Genomic DNA, 14,369 nt, shown 5'->3' with positions numbered 1-14,369 from the left:
GACTTATTAGCCATGTTTTTTCTACTGAATGGAGTAATACCATTATAGAAAACATCCTAGTGATGTCCCACATGCTAGTGACAGCAATGATGCTAACATTAGCATTTTTGCTAATTTTAGCTGATACACTTACTTTATCATACTGAATGGTGCAAGTACATGTTAGTCAACATTCTTGTCATTCTCCTCATATGATTGCAGCTTTCTTTAGCATCGATGCTAATTTCTAGCATCAGAACGCTGGGTCCAAACCGACGGGCACACTTTGGCAGGCCCCCGGTTAAATTTCTTCAGGAATTTTCTAGTTTCAGAGTGCGATAAGAAGTTTATACTCCAAAAATTCAATAAGTTAATATGTATAATTATTTTGTGGCATTAATACAAGCAATAGCTAGTAGGTTAAAACAAGCTCCACAGCTTGATGTATGCACGTTTTGTTATGCATAATGTGATTTGACTATCTTTCCCGTTAAATGTTTTTGTCGATACATAGACAAGAGTAAAATATGGAAGTACAATATGCATCAGTTTTCAAACTGTTTTCTTAGCAGTTTCATGTACACTTATGCTAATGCTGGAGATCTACAGCTTTACATTGACAATATTTACAAAAGCAATTCAAAATAAGAAAAATTGAAAAACAAGGAACTTAAAAAATCCCCAAAACAGGCAGGCCCTGTTGAAAATTTTAACTCCTCAACTTTACTCAACTTCAGGATACCTACAAAAGAGACAGAGGAGGTTCCTTTGACCTGAACCTAAACCTAAACAGAGGTAAGTTGCAACTCTTGTGAAAATCCAATTTATCATATTATCTGTTTAAATGAAAGTAATTAAGATCAAAACTAAAATCATTCGATGATGTTCATGCACTTGACTCTTTTATAAAGATGGGAATTTCATTTTGAGAATTGTTCAACCATTGAAATATTTTAGGGGAAAAATGTAAACAGAACTTTCAGACCTAAGCTCTACACTTTACCATTTAGTTGGTAGATTGGTAGATTTTTTCTTTATTACTTTTATGTAGTTTCTTTGTGTATTGGTTTATTTTTGCAGATCTGTACAGCTGTTTTGTTGTCTATTGTCTTTATTTTAGCAGGAGCTTGAGTCTGAAATACAGTTTCTATTTGTCTTGTAGGGTTTGTCAAGAGAAGTGGAGTTTTGATGACTACACTGAGCCCTCTGTGACAACTGAGGATGAAGAATCTGCATCTTCACATCCCAGACGAACCTCTTCTCTTTCCAGGGGATGAGGACGGCGAACTGCAGGAGGGTGATGGACTCCCAGCATGTGAAAGGTCTGACCTCGTGGAGGGGGGTGTCAAGAAAACCCGAGCTCATCCCACTTCCCCATGCTGGAGATTTAAGTTTAACAGTAATAATAAATAAAGTTATCTTTAAAATGAATCACTCAAGTGACATCAAGGCCCAGCAGTAGACTTAGGTGTCAATAAAATAAATCTGGTTGTGTGTGTTGTTTTTGTCTCATGCTAACTTTGCTTTAATTCTACTTTTTTCTATCTAATCATAAGAAATCATAGTCAGACAGAAAGAGTCATGAAACAGGAAAAGCAGGTTTCCTGGAAAAAGAGGAAGTTTCCAGCCTGCAGATTTATAAAAATAGCTGAGACTATTCCTTATTTTAAAGCATGAAAGTTTTAAAGAATGAAATCTAAACATTTTGAGTAATTTGATAAGATTCAAAATAAAATTTTTATATTAATACAGGTTTACTTGTAATAATACTTACAGTTACATTTGTGAGAACACTTACAAGAAAAACAAGTAACTGTAACTTTGGTATCAAATAATTAGAATCATGGATTATTCTTGGTTTCTTTTCAGAAAAACATCTGTAATAACTCACATTAAGATTATAATAAGTATAATTAATAAGTTATGGTTATAAAATCATAAATGAATGCTAAATCAGAGAAGCTAAAGAAAATAAACGTGATATAAATGTGATTTTGACATTGAACTTGACATGGTTGTAAAAAGGTGTAACTGCAATTAATTAAACATCACTGATATGTTGGAGGTAGATGGTAGGTGAAAGGTGAAAGGTTAAGGGAAAAGGGGGAACTAACAGAAGAGCAGAGATGATCAACGCTTTATTTAGAAACAGATTGAACAATGTAAACGTTTCAGAGAAAAGGTCATGCAGGCAAGGGACATAGGAGGTTGAGCAACCCTGAGACATTAGCACAGACATCAGGAAATGTCTGTAAGACAGTGATGGATATGAGATCATCTGTCTAAGCAGTCAGCCAATGAAACAAGCACAGCAACAGTGCTAGCCAATGCAAACGCACCAAAAGGTGGATAAACCCTATAAAAGGTGGGTGCAAAAGAGGAACCTTTGGTTGGATCCTCCGGGCAGCTTCGAGCCAAGAGATGGACAAAGAACTCTGCAGCTGAAGAAGAGCCGGGGCCACGGAGCCGAAGACTGTCCTGCGCATGGGGACCAACCCGTCTGGCCCACAACCTGTGGCTTCAAATCGCACTTCTCTCATCGGCTGGGTTCAGACCCCAAAGACAAAGATGAAGACAAAGGCAAAGACAAAGAAGAAGAACTGGTGCCTTTTTTCCTGCCAGCACCAAGTCCTGTGTGACCTCACGATCCATGCGGAGAAGAAGCCCATCAGACCTACAGAGATCCCTGCCTTCGCTGATCAACTTCCTCCTCCTGCTGCAGCACCTTCTTCATCATCAGGCCAGGTCTGGGGTTCGAAACGCCAAACTCCGTCCGTCTCTCTCAAAGGTTCCCTTTTTTAGTTCTCAGTGTCAGCAGTAGGAAAAGATAGATTAGATGATTGATTTTACTTATTTGATTATTTCTGCTACTGAATTAAGCTGTACTGACCCTTGCAAAAATGCCTTACTAATAAAATATTTAGCATAAAGAAAATCTAAAAGATGTTGTGGACATTCAGTTAATGAGTCACCTTAAAGTTCTTTGATGGTTGTAAAATAGCTGTGATGTTTGATTCTGGAGAGGAAGAAGTGGAAATGTTTTATAGGTTGCTGGTAGCCCAAATGTAAAACATCATCCTTGGGACTCGCCCGAGTCACTAAAACCTACCTGGTTCAATAACAAATGCAAGTTGTAAAATAGAGAACGAGCGGACCGTTAACAGGTGTGCTCTGTGAAACTAGCTGGCTGTAGGCTGCTCAGTCTGGCTAATTCACAGGGGGAAGAAGGGTGGGACACCTGGATGTAGGCCGTCAGAAACCAGGCGAATCGTTTCTCGAAACCAGCTTAAACAGAGTTTACTTCAGTTCTGGACAGGGTAGATCCCAGCAGATTTAGGAAACTCAATTAACCCGTTAGAAGGAGAGCTGGTAGCACATCTCCCCTCTCAGAAGAGGAAGCAGAGAGTGAGAGAGTAGAGAAAGGAGGGGGGGGTGTTGCGCAACAACAGGTTGGACAATAAATCAGTTATATGTATCTCGATACACACGTGATCAATATCAATAGATAGTAAGTCTGACAGAATATTCAATAGAATATTCTCTGAACTCTGATCCAGAACCACATACCATTCTGGAGGATGTAGGCACAGTCAAGGCTTCTCAACCTCTCAAGGCTAGCTCATCTAGGTTGATGGCTTCATTTAACTCACTGGTGAACTAGCAACAAGCTGTTGAGTAACTTGCGGAGCAGCAGTTTAATGTTTCACCACTGTGCCTCATAAATGTTTTTAAAAAACATTATGGTGTGAAAGCTGTGGATATAAATGGGAAAGGTCACATCACCAGTTTGGCAGTATTTCAGATATAAAAAAAATAATTGATATAAAATAATAAAAAATTCTTGTATCGTGAAATGTTTTTCAGTAATATCATTCAACCCTATTCTCATGTTCATAATAAATTTTTTGCAATGTTATGTTTTATTAGACATTATTCATTAGTTATTGTGTGTAATTGTCACAGGATGGATGAGATATATGACTTCTTAAAATCACGGGATGTTTCAGAGGAAGTCATACAACGACTGCAAAAGGATTAAGGTAGCTAGATTGCTAAGGAAATCAGTACATTTAGAAGTTATCATACAACACTATTATAGAGGACATGGGTGAAGACAGATCAGTTTTATCATGTGGCTGTTTTTACTGGGTTTTCCCCCCCATTTTTATAGGTTAAATAACTGTTTTAACTTTTGTTTTCTAGATTGACTCCAGTGTCCTTCTGCTCATGACAGATGATCAGCTTAAGGAGTATCTCCCCATCTTATGGTGACCGACTGGCACTTCTCGGATATTGCAGACGAAGGGAAAATGATCCTGCTGGCCGGAAATCAAAACCTTTTGACCGATTGAGAGCCAAGATTTTCAAGGAACAAAGGCAACGATCAAAAGCAGATCTCAGAAAATGTTAGCATCAGAAATGCTCAAAAAACTGTTCGAAAGTTGAGATAGGATGGATGAATTCTCGAGATGGGGAGCTTTTACAAGTTCGGACAAAGAAAGGTGTGGTGGAACAAGAAAAATTTTATGTGTCAAAGGACTGTAGAAAAAATGACTTAATTGAAAAGGCAGTGGGTTTGTTTTTTTTCCGTCTCAAAGAAATTCACATGGAAGAAATTACAGATTTGAGGTTGACATGACAGATTTCCAGGAACATTCACTTGATGAACATATTACAGTTGGAGAACTTTATGAGCAGACAAAACTACCTGTTTTGCGTTTTTTTTACCTAACAACCAAAAAGAAGGACACTGGCAGCGACTCAGAACCAGACAACCCCAGTGGAAATGACCAAGACACTTTAAGGTTTTCTACTCACTCTCAAGTTTTGCACACCACTGACTCAATCCAAAGCACCAGACAGCATTGATGCCATATATGTTGGAACCAGCAGTGTCCTGACAAACAGCAGCAGTGATAATGTTCACCTAGTTTACTCTACTGATGACATGGGTGATTTGTCCAATGTCCAAGAGCTAGATGCAGGAATCAATGGGGACATTTTAGAAGACAGTGGCACTGTTACCTTTTTCACAGGACACATTCTGACACAGATAGTGTCAGTCTTGATGACACCCTTCCTCTGTCTCCACAGCCATCTAGTCCAGTGCTTTCTTCTTCACAATTTGATTCTTTTGAACGAGCCAATTGTTCAGAGAGAAGGGATTAAGAAAATCCTTGTTCTTCACCGTGGCCAGATCCTGAAAGAACTAACTATTTCACATTTTTGTGATCCAGGTGTCACTCAGGAGGACATATGTATTCAAGTGGTGCTCCCTGATGGAAGGCGAGAAAGGCTGTTGATGATGGAGGAGTTTTGAGGGATGTCCTCTCAGAATTTTGGCAGGACTTTTATGAACAGTGTACAATGGGCAATAACTTTAAGGTGCCCTACTTGCGTCATGATTTTGTACAGCAACAATGGGAAAGCATTGGCCGAATTATTGCCTTTGGCTGGCAAAAACAGAAGTACCTGCCTATAAAACTTGCTCCAGTAATACTGGAACAAGCAGTTCTTGGTTCTATAAAGAGTCCTCTTGTTGATAGCTTCTTAAGGTATGTTACAGAGTACGATCGGATGGTGTTTGAATCTTGCCTTTCAGATTTTCAGAGTGTTGACAAAGAAGAGCTTCTGGAAATCATGGATATCCATAACTGTCGAAGAGTACCAACAGCTGATAACATAGAGCTACTACTTGAGGAGCTTGCCCACCAAAAGCTCATTCAGGAACCTGCCTTTGTTATTGAGCAGTGGAGCACTGTCCTTTCCCCTCTGAGGTCTGAGATGGAAAGTATTACAGCTGCATATGAAAATCTCCAGCCAACATTAAGAAAGGTTATAAATTCAATTGTATACCCTGTAGTCATGAATGCACAGCAGAAAAACATCAGCAAATATTTAAGTTCTTATCTCAGAGAATCAGACTCACAACACCTGTCACTTTTTCTGCGGTTCTGCACAGGATCTGATTTGTTTCTTCAAAAAACTATCAGTGTTAGCTTCACTCAACTTCAAGGTATTCAGAGACGGCCAGTTGCCCACACATGCGGTTGCTACCTAGAGTTGCCAGTTAATTATGATAACTATCCAGAGTTTCGACACGAAATAAACAAGGTCCTAGAAAGTAGTGTATGGGTGATGGATATAGTCTAACAGACTTCAGCTGAAGAACATGTGAGTTTAAGGAATCTTTGGTAACACCTTATTTGAAGGGGTATGCATAAGACTGACATGACACTATCATAAACATGACATAACATCTGTCATGAACATGAAGTGGAATGTTTATGACAGTGTCATGTCAGTCTTATGCACACCCCTTCAAATAAAGTGTTACCAAATCTTTTTGTATTAAACTTTCAAAGTTTAGCATTATCTTAACAAGTTTTTTACCTCATCTTAACTCCACAGAGTTTCTACTTTTTGCAATTTATTTTTCTCTGGAGTATTTATAAGACCTGCAATGTCATAGTAGGTACTCTACTACTAGTGTTTTTGGGGGGGGGTTTATGTTAAAGTACTCCAAAGTTAAAGTTTAAAGCATAAATTTGAGTTGGCAGTAAAATGTATTTTCTCAATATTTTCTGTTTATTAAATTGAAGTATTTTATATTGTTACTAGAATTTTTTTTACTTTTAATTTTACTTGAGGCTGCAAAAGCTGGTTTGTTACATAATTAAAAATACAATATGGCCGCCGCGCTTGTAAACAAGCAGCTCTTAGTTGCATAAATAATTTATGAATAATTTCTGATGTTTGTTTCTTATATTAGTCACATAATTTAAATGTTCAGTGGATGAACATGTTGCTACTCTGTTTGAATGCAGTTCTGGAAGAAATGGAGTAAAGTGTTTCATTTACCCTTATTCCTCAAAAATGTTCTTTTGTTTACTCAGCATTTTATTTATATTTTTGTTTTAAGTAAACATAACCTTAAAATATTTTCAATAACAGATTGGTGCCATTGCAGTAGCTCAATATCAGATTTAACCAGAAAACAACTGAAAAAGAACACTTTCTTTTTTCTTTTTTTTTTTTTACACCTTGAAGCATTGTCATTATCGATTATTTTAAAACACTCAAAGGCTTCTCTAATAGCTAAATAGAGACTTTAATTTTGAAGTTCAATAAACCGCTTTTTCCAGTTTATATGTGTGATTTATTTGGGGGGGGGGAAGCTTTAAATCAGCATTGGGTTGCACACCTGAAAAATAATGAGGTTTCTACAGCAGTTCTCAATTCCTTTATTTCCTGTTTAATAATCAGCATAATGTTCAAACTGTAATGCAATGATATTGATAATAAAGGGAAAATATCAAAACCAAAAATCATCTGTCCAATGCATCATATATTTTTCTAATGTCAGACTTATTTTATCAGCTCAGCATGATTTATCTTATTTTAGTGTCTCTTCTTGCTTAGTTACAGAGCTTGTGAATGGCTTTGACCCATCTTTATACTGGTGCAACAATGTGTTGAAGCAAATGCTGCCACTCTCACAATGTCATCAAATATCTACTGAAGTCCAAATTAGGGACGAGGTAGCAAACTGTCAACGCAACAAAATGTTTTTACATTTATCAATGCAGCTCCAAATCTCTGGTAATCAGCTGTCTGAGTCTTATGTATAGATCAGTTGTTGCAAACACATCATCTGTGACATTCAGGTTATGCTCTGAAATCAGATCCACACAGATACTGAAGACATCTTCATCGCATGGAAAGTCTTTGAAAACACACATTAACTATATGACATCAAAACATGCCAACACTATTATATCTTTGTCCATGTCCAGTCTTATCTTCATCTAGACTGCCATGCCTGCATTGGAGGTGATCTGCAGCCTGATTGGCTGGCTGTGCCTCTACCTGTTGTTCTGCTCCACCTTCTCTCACCGAGGGCCCGAGTGGAACTGCCGCTTGGTCACCTTGACCCATGGCGTCATCATAGTGCTGCTGACGGCATACGTTGTGTTTGTTGACGGTCCCTGGCCCTTCACACATGCAGGTCAGCAGAAAACACAGAAACTGTGATGCGATGGTTCAGTTCGAAGGCAAACATGGCGCATTGTTACTCAGAACAATAAATCCAAAGCCAATTTACGATGGTTCTCTATGTTTAAACCAAATATTAAGTGGTTTTTATTAAGAATGACTGAGATCATTTTGGAAGTCTGATTCCCAGAAGTTGAAAAAAGACCAGAAACCATTCTGCTGCTGTTGAATCTGAAGACATGCTGAGCATGGACACAAAAACAGGTTCGGTGGGTTTAGCTTTGCAAAGAATAAGGGGTTAAAAGTATCACACTAAACCTGTAGATCTCAAAAAATGATTTGAAGATGGATGTTATTGGTCCAATAGTTACATTCTTATAGGATTAAGATTTCATTTTTTTATCTTCTCTGCAGGTACAGAAAACACTGACCTCCAGATATTTGCCCTGGCAGTCTGCCTCGGCTACTTCTTCTTTGACCTGGGTTGGTGCGTGTGCTACCGGAGCGAGGGCCCAGTCATGCTGGCGCATCACGCCGCCAGCATCGTGGGCATCCTCCTGGCGCTGCTGATGGGCGTGTCGGGCTGTGAGACCTGCGGGTGATCTTCGGCAGCGAGATCACCAACCCGCTGCTGCAGAGCCGCTGGTTCCTCCGCCAGCTGGGACTCTACGACAGCCTGCTGGGCGACGCCGTGGACCTGCTCTTCATCCTGCTGTTCGCCGCGGTGCGCGTCGGCCTGGGGACCGTCATGTTTTATTGCGAGCTCACTTCGCCCAGGACTTTGCTGATAATGAAGCTTGGCGGCGTGGTCATGTATCTGCTGGCCTGGGTGTTCATGGTGGACATCGCCAGGTTCGGCTACAAGAAGACCAGGGCCAAATACAGGAAGTGGATGGTGAACCGCGAGCTCAAAGAGACAAGCGAAGAAAAACCAGTTGGGCACGAAGAGTGATTGAGAAGACTAACTCAACCGCTTTCACATGTTTTTAACAGACGCTCCATGAATTTATTTATTTTATCTGCGGTACAGTGGACTGCAACATTTTTAAAGTCTGTGTAAAAACAATTCTGAAAACCTTGATAAGTACATTTATTTTGCAAACTAAATAATGATCTGACAGCGAGCAGAGCATGCGCATTAAGAGGTCCGACCTTTAGAGGAACTGCCAGCAGGGGGCGCAACTACATACATACTTTCCGAGGTGTATGCGAACATGTCATCGCCCCCCCTGCTCCCTGACATAAACTTGTATAACTCATTTTTAATTAAAGTATCAATAATAATAAATGTACATATATGTGAATAAATTGTTGCCCTCAGGGCAATTAAAAAAGAATGAAACAAAAAACAGGGCAATATTTCATAATTTAATATATATTTGAGCCAAAGAGCCACTTCTGTTAGCCTGTGTCTAGAACCGCCTGTGAGCTGCAGGTCTGAGGCTTTTTGTTAGCATGTTTTCTATCATTCTTATAGCTTCATAGGAAGCCTGATCCAAACTGGCAACCCACATTAATAAAATGGTGAAATAATATTGACCACAAAACAAGGAGGGTTAGGGTGAGAACTGTCCATATAGTACCGTGGAAGAAATGTTTGAAGGCTTGTGCATGAATCAAGATGTATTTGAATCAGCATATAAACGATTTAGTAGGAATGGTGTTGAAAAGGCAAATTAAAGAAATCTGGATTCATCCATATAGTAGACCGCTGTTAAAAGCTTGGAATGCAAATATTGATATCCAATATGTGTTGATGCATATGCATGTTGTGTTTATATTGTATCTTACATGTCAAATTTAACGTGAAATTGGTTTTCTTCTAGGAAATGGACAGAAAGAGAAGCAGCCAAAGAAGGAAATGTTTGTGCTAAAGAAGCTTTAAAGAGATTTGGTAGAGTCTATTTGCATAACCGTGATGTTTGTGCTCAGGAAGCAGTGTATAGACTCACCAACATGCATTTAAAGGAGTGTTCTCGGAGCGTTATTTTTATTCCAACTGGTGATAATATTGTGAAAATGAGTTTTCCCATTTCTGTTTTGAGACAAAAGCTAGATCACAGGATCTTACCCCAAAAGACATGTGGATGACTGAGATAGTTGACCGCTATAAGAATAGGCCGAATGATAATATGTTTAATAATAGGTGCCTGGTTAAGTTTGCTTCAGATTATAGCGTTTTGACAAAAAATGAGAAATGTAGAAATGCAATAAAGTTGAATAATGACTTTGGGTTTATTGCAAAAAGAATTTGGACAAAACCAGCAGCAGCTGTTCGATATGCGCGTTTCTCTGAAACAAAAGAGCCAGAAAAGTTTTACCAAAGCATAATGCAGTTATTTCTACCTTATCGCTTTGATAGTGAACTTAAGCCTTCAAGTTGTGCAACCTTTGGTGAGTTTTACAGAACTGGTTTGTTTGGTTTTGTTGATGGAACAAAACCTTCAGTAAAGTCTGTTGTAGATTTAAGTAGGAGTGAGTTTGAGTTGGAATCTGTGGACAATGTTACTGGTGATGTAATGCTGGAAGACGATGGGCTGAATGGTGTTCTGAGGTTGAACTGGAACGCTTGGAGTGTGTGGTATTACAAAAGGAAGACAAATAGAAAACAGTGATCAGGAACAAATACCTGATTTAAGTCTGCAGTGTAAAGACGTTTCATTATTTGAGAAAAATAAATTAGAAGAATTGAAAGCCTTGCATTGATTAGATCTTTGAATGAAAAACAGTTCTCTGTTTTTGTTTTTAATTAAATCAGGCAGTATTGTTAGCCAAGCTTAATGGAATAAATCCTTAACAACTGCACATTTTTATTACAGGTGGTGCTGGCACAGGAAAAAATCATTTAATCAGGGCAATTGAATATGAATCAAAACGTTTATTGTCGACTGTGCGTCGATAGTTGCTTATCAGAAGTGTTGTTATTGGGTAAAGGAGCACATGTGTAAAAATGTGATGGCTGATATCTGACATCCGGGAGATGAGTTATTGTCACTTCCTGTTTAGTAGTGAAAGATTAGCAAGAACTTCCTGTAGGGTTTGATAGACCAGATAGTGACTTCCTGTTGGAAGTGGGAGGGGCAGGTTATGTCATCAGGTAACCATGTGAATGTGATGAGGGCTGGTCTATAATGACATAGAAAGTCTGATGCAGCTCTGACTTTGTATGTGGAAGTTATTGCACCTTGATGTTTTATGGCAAATAGTCAGACTTTGACACTAAGCCACGCCCACATGAAAAATCCTGTGATAACTGTTTGACCTTCAGTGCCTCAAGGTTATGCTGAGTGATTCTGAAGTCCGTATCTCAAAAGCTGATAACGAGTTCGATCAGATGCGACGTCTATAAAAAAGAGGAAATGGCAACTTTGATCCAAAATGGCCGTCTTCCTGTTGAGTTTGGACCATGGCGACTTTTTTTGTAGGTCCTGACCAGATACACATGTGTACCAAGTTTCATGAGTCTGGGTTGAAGCATGACTTGGGGCTGATTTTTTAAAAACTTCTAGGGGGCGCTGTAGATAAATTAGGCCACGCCCACCAAGGATTCTTATGGATTCCTGTCTGGGGCTGGATAAGGATCCATCCCAGTAAGTTTGGTGCAACTCAGCTTGAAACTGTGGAATTTAGAGCCAAACATATGGCAGCGGCGTGACCTGTCACTTCGCTGCGTCGCCATGGCCACGCCCTCCATTGAAAACTCTTAGCACTTTAAAGCAAGTGAGCCCAATTGTTATCTGTCATCCAACACAAAATCATCTTGATTAGGTCAAGAGAGCCAGAGATAACGCTTTCCAAGAAAAAAAAGGCACTTCCTGTTCTGATGGGGCGGGGCTTAGACGTCAGACTATGACGATATAGGATCACCAGGCATCCAATCAGGATCACTCTTGCCAAGTTTGGTGCAGCTCAGTCGAAACATGTGGAATCTAGAGCCAAACATATGGCAATGGCGTTACAGGTCACTTCGCCACGCCGCCGCGCTCCATCGAAACCAGTCAGGGTTGGAATACACAACCACTCATACCACAGCAGGTACGGAAAACCACAAACGCAAAATTCAATCATGTAGAAATCTACTGTTAATGTCTTCATGTTAAATAAAAAATATTACTTAATATTTAAGTATTTAGTCATTATTTCAGCTTGACTCATTCAGAACTGTTCTGATCGTTTCCATAGCAACGATCAGAAGCAAGACCTTGCCCCAGAAGTCCAGTGAGCTCACTGATGAGGTCATAGATGACATCATGTACATCACAATAGATCAAAGAAGTTCTAAAGACTTAATGTGTTGCGCTCCAACATTGAGCCCAAACAGTTTTCAGAGACCAGAAGCCAAAATGAAGATCAGTGATCGTTTCAGATTTTTTGGATCATTCCATTTTCATCATGGAGCGAATGAGGAGAGCGAGGACGGATTAAACCCCATTAAGATGACCCACAACATGAGACGCTTTGAAAAAGACATGAGACCTGTGGAACACTTTTTTAGAAACCTGTCTGCTTTGTCCAGCTGGCACTCTGTGCACATGACTGCCTGTTTTTTTTTCATCTACATGTGCACAGTGTGGCTTGGCTGGACCGTTTCCTTCGTCGTGCTCTTCATGATTCTCCAGCTTTCTGTAAATTATTAATTTCCAAAGGCTGGAGGATCGAGTGGAGCATCATACCCGACATGGGTGAGCCAGTGGAACATCTACAAGAGAACCTAAATATGGTTCAGATGTTCCACTGGATTGCCAAAACTGCTCAGAAAACCCAGAAGCTTTTTGGAAACATGGCTGACATGCTTGAGAAGATAAAAAACCTCTGCATGTGGGCCCGGCCAGAGCTCACTTTAGGTTCTACGTGGGACTTTGGCTGGTGTTTATCTTCTCATGCATGTTTCCATTCCGGCTGCTGGGTTTTGTCATAGGTGTTTCTGTAGGGATCAAGATTTTTATCATCAACTTGATCTTTGAAAGGTTCCCAAAGCTGCGGCAGCGGTTTGACGTCCCCTACAACTTCTGGGCTAATTTACCCACTGACCTGCAGCTGAGGGACCCCAGAAACACCTTGCTGAGCAGATGGAAGGCCAAAGCAAAGGCCCGATGGAGCACGGCCCGAAGGAGCATTTCTGATGCTCTTCTCGGTGCCAGAAGGAGGCGCCTTTTCCCTCCACGCTCCCGCTTCATCGGGACCTTTCATGCATGGGACCTTAATTGAAACATTTAGTTGTTTTAACATTTATTTAATTATGAATCAGTCAGTTGCATACTCTTAAACAATATTAAACACAAGAGCAGTAAAATAATATTAATATAACTCCAGCCTTAGTCCCAGTACAGAGCCAGCTTTCCTGATGATTTTGTCTAGTCTATTATTTTATCCCATTTAAAGCCAAAGTAATCCCAAATAGGTGACTTGGTATTTTTTTGGCAACTAATTCCTCCCATATTTGGACTTTAGTTTTCTAAATTGGCATGTCATTACATTCATGTTTACATTGTTCTGTCTACAAAAAAATTCCAAACATTCTGCTGTGCAAATATTTCACCCATCATCTTTTGTTGAACTGATGACTATCAGCAGGGAAAATGTTGCACATTGCCCAACCTCACTGGAAAACCATTTTTTGTTTGTCCATACATTTTACAAACGAGGAGACACGTAATGAGTTTTAAATGGTAGTGTAGGTGAAGTGTTGGTGGTTTGAATTTATCTAAATTATTGCATTTTATTTTGGATAGGTTAAATAGAAACTACTTGTTACTGTAATTGCGTTGGATAAAATTTTAAATGTAAATATACATATTTTTACTCATGCACCAATTTACAGTTAGTGTCTATTATTTGCAGCATTAGTTCTTAAGAGAATGTCCACCCATATCCAAATAAAATTGTGACTGCGTAATATCCTTAACTGAATCGAATATCAATCGAATTGAATTGGGCTCTTCTGAATCGAGCAGAGTTCAGAAATCCGAATCAATACCTCTCACTGTTAAACAGCTTAAAGGTGGTGAAACTCATATCCACATAGCCTCTCATAACGTTCCACTTGGTCAATGAGGAAGGATGCAACATCTAGGACAGGCGTCAAACTCCAGTCCTTAAGGGCCGATGTCCTGCAGATTATAGATGTGCCACAGGTACAAAACACTGGAATGAAATGGCTTAATTACCTCCTCCTTGTGTAGATCAGTTCTCCAGAGCCTTGCTAATGACCTAATTATTCTATTCAGGTGTGGTGCAGCAGAGGCACATCTAAAGGTTGCAGGACAGCAGCCCTTGAGGACTGGAGTTTGACATCCCTGATCTAGAGGATAGGACTGATTTTTTTCTTCTGCGCAGTCTGGTTTTGTTTAGGATCCTTCTCAGAGTGTGTATAACAGGTGCTCTCAAGTCCAGAC

General features: G+C 39.5%; 1 long non-coding RNA gene and 1 pseudogene across 1 annotated transcript in view; one reads left to right on the top strand and one right to left on the bottom strand.

The window, feature by feature from the left end:
- The window catches only part of LOC116716633 (uncharacterized), a 38,933-nt gene extending 26,918 nt beyond the window's left edge, over window positions 1-12,015 (bottom strand). The window contains exon 1 of the long non-coding RNA XR_004338564.1: window positions 11,159-12,015. This is a non-coding gene — a long non-coding RNA (uncharacterized LOC116716633). The remainder of the gene's footprint in view (window positions 1-11,158) is intronic.
- On the top strand, window positions 7,718-9,028 carry LOC116716630 (TLC domain-containing protein 5-like; annotated as a pseudogene).
- Window positions 12,016-14,369: the final 2,354 nt, after the last annotated feature.

The sequence above is a fragment of the Xiphophorus hellerii genome, unplaced genomic scaffold, assembly GCF_003331165.1.
Source record: "Xiphophorus hellerii strain 12219 unplaced genomic scaffold, Xiphophorus_hellerii-4.1 PGA_scaffold_75__1_contigs__length_250000, whole genome shotgun sequence".
In the NCBI taxonomy this organism is placed as follows: Eukaryota; Metazoa; Chordata; class Actinopteri; order Cyprinodontiformes; family Poeciliidae; genus Xiphophorus; species Xiphophorus hellerii.
This window is presented reverse-complemented; position numbering and strand designations above follow the sequence as displayed.